This window comes from Tupaia chinensis, unplaced genomic scaffold, assembly GCF_000334495.1.
Source record: "Tupaia chinensis unplaced genomic scaffold, TupChi_1.0 Scaffold149798_1, whole genome shotgun sequence".
Lineage (NCBI taxonomy): Eukaryota > Metazoa > Chordata > Mammalia > Scandentia > Tupaiidae > Tupaia > Tupaia belangeri.
The window spans coordinates 1,440,325-1,450,207 of record NW_006209642.1 but is presented as its reverse complement, the minus strand read 5'-3'; the positions used below and the strand labels follow the sequence as shown (position 1 = coordinate 1,450,207).

Genomic DNA, 9,883 nt, shown 5'->3' with positions numbered 1-9,883 from the left:
CTTTGTGTTCATCATTTTGGTGAATTACTGGAAGATGTCTGTTCCTGCCAAAAGACTCCTGCCTCCCAAGATTGTTAATATGAGTCTGCAGGAGCAAACCCTTAATGATTTGTTGAATCAAATAATTGGATGTCCAGTTGTAAAATTAAATTCTGGAGTGAATAATCCAGGGGTCCTGGCTTGCCTGGATGGCTACATGGGCACAGCCCTGGAGCAGGCTGAAGAATATGTAACCAGACAGTGAAGAATAAGTACAGGGATGCATTTATCAGAGCAAACAAGGTGTTGTATGTAAGTACACAGAAGAGAAGGATGTGAAGACACTGGGAGAGCAATACTTTTCATTATAGGATATATTTTTTATGAAATTATTTTCTATGCTTTGGCTCTTTCATGCTATAATTTGTCTTGTTTTATAATAGGTGGGGACTTTTTTTTACAAAGCTGTGAGTGAGATAAATGTATAAAATTGTGGATTTAATTGTAAAATGTTCTTTCACATTTCATCTTAGTCATTTTATTTTACCTGTGTGTCAGTGTACAGAAAGCTAAGAGAATGTTTTAAAGAGATAAAAACTGGAGAGATGCCTGTCCCAAGGCCCTGTGGCATGTAACTCATGGGTGGCGAGCTCTGGAAACATGCTGAGAGACAAAGGAGTCTACGGAAGTATGGTTGATACAAGAATTTTACTTGATGTTAAAGAGTACCCCAACACTGAGGTACATATAAACCAAATACTGACTCTGAAAGAATGATAAGACAAGGGGATGAACCACAAAATTGCATTTCATCAAAAACAAGGACATCAGCTATGAAAGAAACATTTCGATACTTTTCTTATAGGAGAAAGTGGACTGCGGATATTTTTTTTCCTTTTCAGAAAAGCAGTTGAGATAAAATGGTTTGCAGACCAGGGACACAGTTGGTAGAAATCAGTGAACTTGGGATACAGGGTTTTTTCATGGAGCATGATCTTTCTTTTCAGAAGAACCACTTGGTGAAGTTCCTGGAGGCAGACTATTTACAAGTTCTTCAGTGAATGTCACTGCTGTGTTGCAGCATTTTTGATTATCCCAGAACAAGTACTGACAAATTTGACAGGGTTTGGGATAGAAGAGCACCAGTCACTGATAATCCAGGTAATCATGAATGACCCACCATTTTTTGTTTCAGATGCTAACATTTAAAGGTTGTTTGCTGTAATATACAATATCCATTGTCAGAATGCTGGTGTGTTGAAAAACAACATATAAGTTGGGGAATTGACTACATGTTTGGAAACTCATATCTACTTACAGAAAAGTAAATGAGACACAAGTAAAAGTAAGTACCATCGACATGGAAAATATACTAGGGTCTGAAAATATGAAATCTTTTAAAATTATTCATAAATAGTAGCATAGACTTTTATTTAAAAGTGTATAGAACGTTTCAGGAGAATACGCACACTAAAACGGTAACATAGCGCCTTTGGAAAGGGAAGTATGATTGAGAATGAAAGATGACACCCGTGTGTTCTACAGCTTGCAGGAATATTTTACAATCAACATGGATTACTTGGATAATTTAAAAAATATAATAGAAACACAACGCATATAATGTAAAGAAATATAATACACATAAACTGACATTCTTCATGAAATTTAGGACCACTGAAGAAATGTAATTTTTTAATTGGCCTCAAAGTGATCCAAAACATTACATAAAATATTAGCTTTTACTAAGACCCTTATAATCAAATCTTACCACTCATTCACATGCTTTCTCAATATATGTTTATATGTGACAGAATAAAGAAACAAATAAGAATTTTAATTAAGCAACTTATATGAAAAAGAATATTTTCCTCAAACAAGAATAAAGTGTTAAGAGGGGCCGGCAGGAGGTGTAGTGGTTAAGGGCGCTGAACTCCCACATGGCCAACTGTGGTTTGAGTCTCGGACCTGGTGGCTTGCTTTCTCACTTTCTCTCTTGTTCTTGCTCTCTCTCCCGCTCTCTCGCTCTCGCTCTCGCTCTGTCCCTCTCTTGTCAAATTAAAATATATAAATAAATAAATAAAGTTAAACAAAGTAATTATTAAAATAATTATTAAAAAAAGAAGAAAGTATTAAGAAAAGGACAAATTCTTTTAAAAAAAAATTACAAAATGTGTAGGTTAGAGCCCGCGCGGAGGCGGTGTGGATCGCTTGGTCTCTGAGCGGCTCTGCAGTCCCTGAGTCCTGCGAGGCTGCGGGGGAGCCTCTTTACGGAAGACAGAAGAGGCTGGCGGCTTCGAAGCACATCCAGCGGGGACAGCAGCTGGGAGTCATGAGCGACAGTGGCGAGTAGAACTACGGTGAGCGGGAATCCCGTTCTGCTTCCAGAAGTGGAAGTGCTCACGGGTTGGGGACATCTGCAAGGCATACCCCTGCAAGATCTCGCTCCAAGGAAGATTCCAGGCGTTCCAGATCAAAGTCCAGGTCCAGATCTGAATCTAGGTCTAGATCCAGAAGAAGCTCTCGAAGGCACTATACTCAGTCACGGTCACGGTCACGGTCTCGCTCCCATAGGCGATCCCGTAGCAGACCTTACAGTCGAGATTATCGCAGGAGACACAGTCACAGTCACTCTCCCATGTCTACTCGCAGGCGCCATGTTGGGAACCGGGCAAATCCAGATACCAACTGTTGTCTTGGAGTATTTGGGTTGAGCTTATACACCACAGAATGAGATCTAAGAGAAGTATTCTCTAAATAGGGCCCCATTGCTGATGTGTCTATTGTGTATGGTGAGCAGTCTAGGTGTTGGAGAGGATTTGCCTTTGTATATTTTGAAAACTTGTCTTTTGAAGGCTAAAGAGCGTGCCAATGGAATGGAGCTTGATGGGCGTAGGATCAGAGTTGATTTCTCTATAACAAAAAGACCACATACCCCAACACCAGGAATTTACATGGGGAGACCTACCTATGGCAGCTCACGCCGTCGGGATTACTATGACAGAGGATGTGATGGAGGCTATGACGACCGGGACTGCTATAGCAGATCATGCAGAGGAGGTGGTGGAGGAGGAGGAGGATGGAGAGCTGCTCAAGACAGGGATCAGATTTACAGAAGGCGGTCACCTTCTCCTTAGTCGTGGGGGATACAGATCTCATTCCAGATCAAGATCTTACGCTCCTCATCGCTATTAAAGCATGAAGTTGGAGACTTTCTGAAACCTGCCCTAGAGCTGAGATATTGTTTGTGGACAATATTTTTTCTTGTCTCCTGTTTAAAAAGTGAGCAGTGCCTAGTGACGTTAGGTGACTTCTACACCTTTTATGATGACTACTTTTGGTGGAGTTGAAATGCTGTTTTCATTCTGCATTTGTGTAGTTTGGTGCTTTGTTCAAAGTTAAGTGTTTTCAGAAAAGTATGTTTTGCATGTATTTTTTTACAGTCTAAATTTTGACTGCTGAGAAGTTTCTATTATACAGAACTTCCTTTAAAAGGTTTTTCTACTGAATCCAGGGTATTCTGAAGATCGAAGCCTGTGTGTAAAATGCTACTAAATGGCAAAAAAGCAACAATAAACAGTTTGATTTTTTAAAAAAATTACAAAATGTGTAATCTTCTCTGGAAGAACTCAGCAAACTAAGAATAAAAGAGAACTTCTTCAACCTGATAAAGATTATCAATAAAAGATATACAGCCAACACCATAATAATGAAAAACTCAACACCTTTTATATAAATCAGGAGTAAGCTAAGGAAGTCTGTTCTCATCACATATATTCATACCAGGCATCCTAACTAGTAAAATAGTTATTTTCCAAAAACATGACTGTGTATTTTGAAAAACCTTGGGGCTGACCCAGTAACCTACTAGTTAAAGGAGCCAGTTTCCACATAGCTGAACACAGTTCAAACTGCCTTTTGAATCCTGATCCTGGTGGCTTGAAATATACACTAGGTGGAAGCACATGTGTGCTCAAAATCTCAAAAGGAATTGCAGTGTGATTATGCCCCATTAGGGGCTGCTTCCTCGTGTGCTCCCACCCCCCCCACCCCCCACCCCCGTCTCTCTCTCTCTCTCTCTCTGAATGTCTGGTATGCACATGTAACCATCTGGCAATTAAAGAAAAAAAGAAAAGAAAGAAAGAATGTCTTTGCAGGTGTAATTAGCTTGTAAATAGTTAAGGACCTGACCCTGAAATCAGCCCTGGTTTAGAATGGGTCCTAAACCCAGTGACTGAGAAGCACAGAAAGAAGAAAGCAATGTGAAAATGGAGGCAGTGATCAGAAGGATGTGTCTAAAACCAATCAAGAAACACTAAAGGTCGCCAGCAACCTCCAAAAGCTAGAAGAGAGGCATAGGGTAGTTTCTCCCTCAGATCCTCCCCAAAAAAACCCATCCTACTGATATTTGATTTCAAGGCAGGTGCACCTACCAGAGAGAGACATAAAGAGAGAGAGAATGAGAAGAAGAAAGCACCCTCCAATGGGGTGGGGTCACACCACAATTCCTTCTCCTCCATCTCTCCCTCCTTTGGGGATTTTGGGAATGTATGCACATGCACCCAGTGCATTCCTCAAGCCCTGGGCCTGGGACTTGAATTGTGTGATTGAGTATATGGGATCCTGCAGCCTTAATCATTGAACTATGGGGTTGACCACGAAAAGTATATTCGTTATGGTTGATTTAATTAAACAGGAGTGGAGGGCAATTCCAAACCTTCAGGAAATCAGGTATGGTTATTCTTACAAGGGAAGTAATGAAAGGAAGGGAGCCCAGAGAGGGTTGTAGGGATGTTCTGTAATGCTCTATTTCTTGATATGGGTGCTGGTTGAACAGGTGTATTTGATTAAAAATCATTCGGACTACAACTTAGAATCTGTTCCTTCTTATGAATATATTATATTTCAAAAAGTTGGCAGTAGGAAGAGAGGGAATTTTCCATATGCAAAAGTGAATGCCAAATCTTTTCAGCCAAGAAGAGCTCCAACTTCTTTTCTGGAATCAGGCTCCTCTCATTGCCAGAGGCCAGGGGACATGTTGGGGGCTAGACAGAAAGACCATTATTGGGAGGGCCACTTGCCCTGGGCCTCTTACTCAAGAAGGGCCCAAATGTGGAGTTTTTAATGTCATTTCCAAATAAGGTTATACATATAGTTAGGAGTTGAACTGACAATCTGAAAAGAAGAATTAAGATACCCCTTGTCTTATGATGGGGTTATGTCCCAATAAACACATTGTAAAGTTGAAAATACCCTAAGTCAGAAATACACAGCCACTTAAACTACCAAACATCATAGTTGAGCAGAGCCTACCTTAAACATGTTCAGAACACTTACATTAGCCTACAGTTAGGCAAAATCATCTAACACAAAGCCTATTTTTTTTAACTACCCAGTTACCTGGATCTTTTTTTTTTTTTTTTTTTTTTTTGAGAGGATTTTTGCTACAGGGTACGTACGCTCGCCAGACAGAGGGAGAGAGAGACAGAAAGTAAGAAATCATTCCCCAGGGGGGATGGCCACGCTGCAATCCATTTTCCTCCATTCTCCTCTTGGGATCTTGGGCACGCATGCACATGCGCCCAGCATGAGTTTAAGCTGCCAGGTCCAGGACTCAAACTGCAGTCGACTACATGGGAGTCCAGCAACGTAGCCATTACGTCAACTGCTGGTCTCCGCAAAGCCTATTTTATAATAAAATGTTGAGGGGCCAGCAGATGGTGTAGCAGATATGTCACTGAACTCCTGCATGGCTAACCATGGTTTGAGTCCTGGACCCCGTAGTTTGAAACTCTGGGCAAGTGTGCATTCATGCCCAAGATCCCAAGAGGAGAATGGTGGTGAAGAGATCTTTCTCCCCAGTGAGGACATGCACCCTATGGCAAAAACCTCTAAAATAATAATAATAATAATAATAATAATAATAAAGTATTGACTATCTCATGTAATTACTGCACTGAAATTTTTTAAAAAAATGATGTAACATATTGCTGGACAAAATCAAAACTGAAAATTTGAAGTAAGATTTCTACTGAATGGGTATCACTTTCCAACCATGGTAGAATCAAAAAACCCGTAAGTCAAATCATTATAACTCAGGGACCATCCGTATATTCATCAAAAAAAACAAACAAACAAACAAACAAAGAAAACAAATAGTACAGACTCATTCTGCCTTATTATAAACTATTAGGTTACTTTATAGCTTCTTAATAAATTCTACAATTTATTCTATGTATAATAAAATTATATAGCTTTGTGAGATTTTGTATTAAAATTGTAAACCAGTGAATACAATTATTAAAGTATACCAAGCATCTTATAATACAGCTTTGGCATGTTTTCATTTTTAACTGTACTAGAAGTCCTCCCAGTCCATCATCTCCAAAACAGAAGTAAAATTAAAAAACTCTATGAGGCCGTTTATCAGGAGTACCTGTAACAAAAACTACAGAAATAGTAAAATAAATAATAGGTTTTCCATACTGTTTCTTGATTTTAAACCAAAATTGCAGTTTTCATTGCCTAATTAAGGTCCAAAATGAAGATTGATTTTATGTCCACTCTGGTTTAGTGGTCAATTCATTAAAATGTCTGCTAAAGCTGACGATATTTTAGAGTTTAGTGTGAACACACAATTTGCTGCCTTTTTACGATGGGTATAATCAAAAGGCCTGATTCACACCCTACATTCTTTTCCCCACTGGGTACACTATTTCATAAAAGTCCAAGTTACTGAGAGCTTTTATATACAAATCTATAAAAAGAGGATCACATTACTGAGTTTTACATACTGCCTCTGTAATGCTTTAGAGAGTTTAAAAATATTCGATTATCTATAATCATCATTAACTTACTTTTTTCATTTTTCACATTTTAATATTTTAAGTCCCAAGTTTACAATACACTAGTATTTCAAGAATAAATTACTGCATTGAATTCCACTCAATATCACATGAATCTCTTATGAGATTAAAAAATCAGCCGAGTCTTCCAAACAAATCTTTTCCAGTGTTTTTTTTTTAATCCCTGTTCAGTTATTTTTTAAAGTTTATTTATTTCTTCTATGAGAAACAGAAGAGAGAGACAAAAAGAGACAGACAGAGACAGATACCATGAAAATGGTCCCCATGCAGTGATCCACCCTCATTTCAGTCAACCTGGATCATGGGCACATGTGGGCATGACTGATATGTACAGTGATCCTGGGATACACATCTATGTCCTTGTCATGTGGGTTCAGTTGCATTACTGTTCTGCCATCACCTGGCCCCTGATGCTATTTTGATTGGAAATTTTATAAGATGAGACCATCAGAATATTGAATACCAACACCCTATAGCAGAAATCTCTCTTAAAAAGAAGAAAAGAAGAAGAAGAGAAAGGAAAGAAGGAAGGAAGGAAGGAAGGAAGGAAGGAAGGAAGGAAAAAAGAAAGAAAGAAAGAAAGAAAGAAAGAAAGAAAGAAAGAAAGAAAGAAAGAAAGAAAGAAAGAAAAAAGCTGAATAAGAACAACCTGTCTCTTAGTCTCTCACCAGTCAGGGCCAGGAAAGTGACAGAGTTGGGGACTCGAGAGGTGTCAAATGTAAGTTATAAAAGGGAAACATTTTGCATATGAATAAATCTAAACTTTGTACTATGTTGAATTCAAGTTAGTTATGAAATATTAAGATTGCACACATGTTAACTTTAACATAAAAACATTTAAAACAGACATTCTTCTATAGGGATATGTACTTAACTTCTGGAGATGGAGCCTTTTGAACGTAAAATTGTTAAAAAAAAAAATCCTATGAGCTATTCAATTTCTTTAACTCTAGTAATCTCTTCCAACCCATGGCTTGTTCTTTATCCTCTTACCATGAGGAACAAATAAACTAATAACCCATTTTTTTAGTGTGCCAAATTGCACTGTATAAGCAGTAACCAGTTTCCTGGTGCTATAACATTTGTAAATTAAAGTACTTCAGTAAAGACTTAATACTATAAATGTGTGTGATGGCTAGCTTAAGCTATATGTAGGGTAGCTGGATACTTAAATCAATAATTCATGCTCAGGCCAGCCCTGTATTGCCTTGGTTAGGCACTGCACAGAGGAAGCCGGATTCTACATGGTCAACCAGAGTTTGAGTCAGAAAACGTGGAAAACTAAACGGAAGAGGATTGCAGCATGACCACATCCTGTGCTGTGTGTTCTCATTCTCTCTTTCTTTTTCATGCATGCACACATACCTTGCAGCAAAAAAAAAAAAAGAAAGAAAGAAAGAAAGAAAGAAAGAAAGAAAGAAAGAAAGAAAGAAAGAAAGAAAGAAAAAGAAACAAGCAAAGAAAAAAATGATCAGTGGTCTAGGGGTAGCAAATATGTATCAGAAGGGTCACTGGTGAAATTAGTGGATCCTTAATCACCAAAATAAAGTTAGAAATAAGCATTCCTTGGTGGAAATAGTGATATCCAATATCTGTAGAATGGTTATAATTTAAAGACCTTTGCATAAACAAGATTTAAGAAATCATGACTTTGGTCTTAAAATACTCCTATATCTAGCCATTTATCTGGGCATATCTGGTAGCTAAGGCTGTTTATTATAATTCTAGTGCTGTTTTTGGAAATAAAGGCACTTCTGCCTTAAAAGAATTTTTCATGAAAGGCAGTAGTTTCATAATTCAAGAACAGAGAGTCAGAAATTCACAGAGAATAGGCCCACCCAATTTAACACTATCTGTGGGGTACTGGACTGCAGTGCTAGACGCCGCATGGTCAAATGGGGTATCCCCAGGTTGGCCTAGAAATATGCCAGGCACTTACACAGGCACTCAGGAAGATCCTGAGAAGCTGGAGTGCTGGGCAAAGAAGATCATAGCATGACAAGACCCTGTAAAGTGTGCCTCTCTCTTTCTCTCTCTCTGTCACATACGTATGTTCTTTATCATAAAAGAAAAATAATAATTTCATAGAGAATACAAAACAAGTTGAATGAAATGACTAGTGCCTGGTTGCTAACAGGTGGTTATTTAATAAGTATCTGTTATGGTTTATTATATATGTCACCTTGACTGGCCATGGAGTACCCAGATTGAACATTGTTCTGGGGTGTGCCCAAGAAGAAACTCCTGAAAGAGCTTAAATTTAATTGGTGGGCTCAGTAAAACAGATTGCTCTCCTCAGTCTGGGTGTCACCCATTTATTGAGGGATTGCAGAGATGAAATGGCAGAAGGAAGAGGTACTCTCCCTTTGCTTCCTGTCTGCCTGCTGTTTTATCTCATCTCCTCTCTTATCTACAGAACAGGGTTTACTCATCAGCTCTGTGGTTCTCAGGCCTTCAGTCTCAGACTGATTTCCAGCTTGCACCTGGCAGACTGTGGCATTTCTGACCTTCCATAATCACATGCAATGATTCCAGATTATACTGGGTTGTTGGGAAAGTTATGGTGCATTTTTGCTAGAAAAACAGAACACACGTTATGACTTTCCAGATAGATAGATAGATAGATAGATAGATAGATAGATAGATATAGATATAGATATAGATATAGATATAGATATAGATATAGATATAGATATAGATATAGATATAGATATAGATTCATATTCATTCTATGGGTTTGTTTCTCTGGTAAACTCTGACTAATACAATATCTCAATCATAACTTGGACTAAGTCTTATTTCATTGAAGGTTGATACAGATGTCATGGGGGAGTAGCCCTCATACAACCCAGTCTTTTGTGATGGCCACTAATACACGTCAAAAGAAAATGTAAGTTGTGCACAAATTGGTTCAGGTTATTTCACAGACCCTTTGTTTTACTTCTGTTATTTCTGTCAGAATTTATACCCCCAGTTTTTTAAAGCTCTCTTTGTAGGTCACAATGATAAATTAACTTTTGTTCTTATTATTTTTTTACCCT

The 9,883-nt window shown here is 38.3% G+C and overlaps 3 pseudogenes; all 3 read left to right on the top strand.

The window, feature by feature from the left end:
- The first annotated feature begins 79 nt into the window (after positions 1 to 79).
- LOC102486071 (U6 snRNA-associated Sm-like protein LSm6 pseudogene) lies at positions 80 to 318 on the top strand (annotated as a pseudogene).
- Positions 319 to 669: 351 nt separating this feature from the next.
- On the top strand, positions 670 to 1,307 carry LOC102492327 (thiopurine S-methyltransferase pseudogene; annotated as a pseudogene).
- Positions 1,308 to 2,307: 1,000 nt separating this feature from the next.
- LOC102485628 (transformer-2 protein homolog beta pseudogene) lies at positions 2,308 to 3,171 on the top strand (annotated as a pseudogene).
- Positions 3,172 to 9,883: the final 6,712 nt, after the last annotated feature.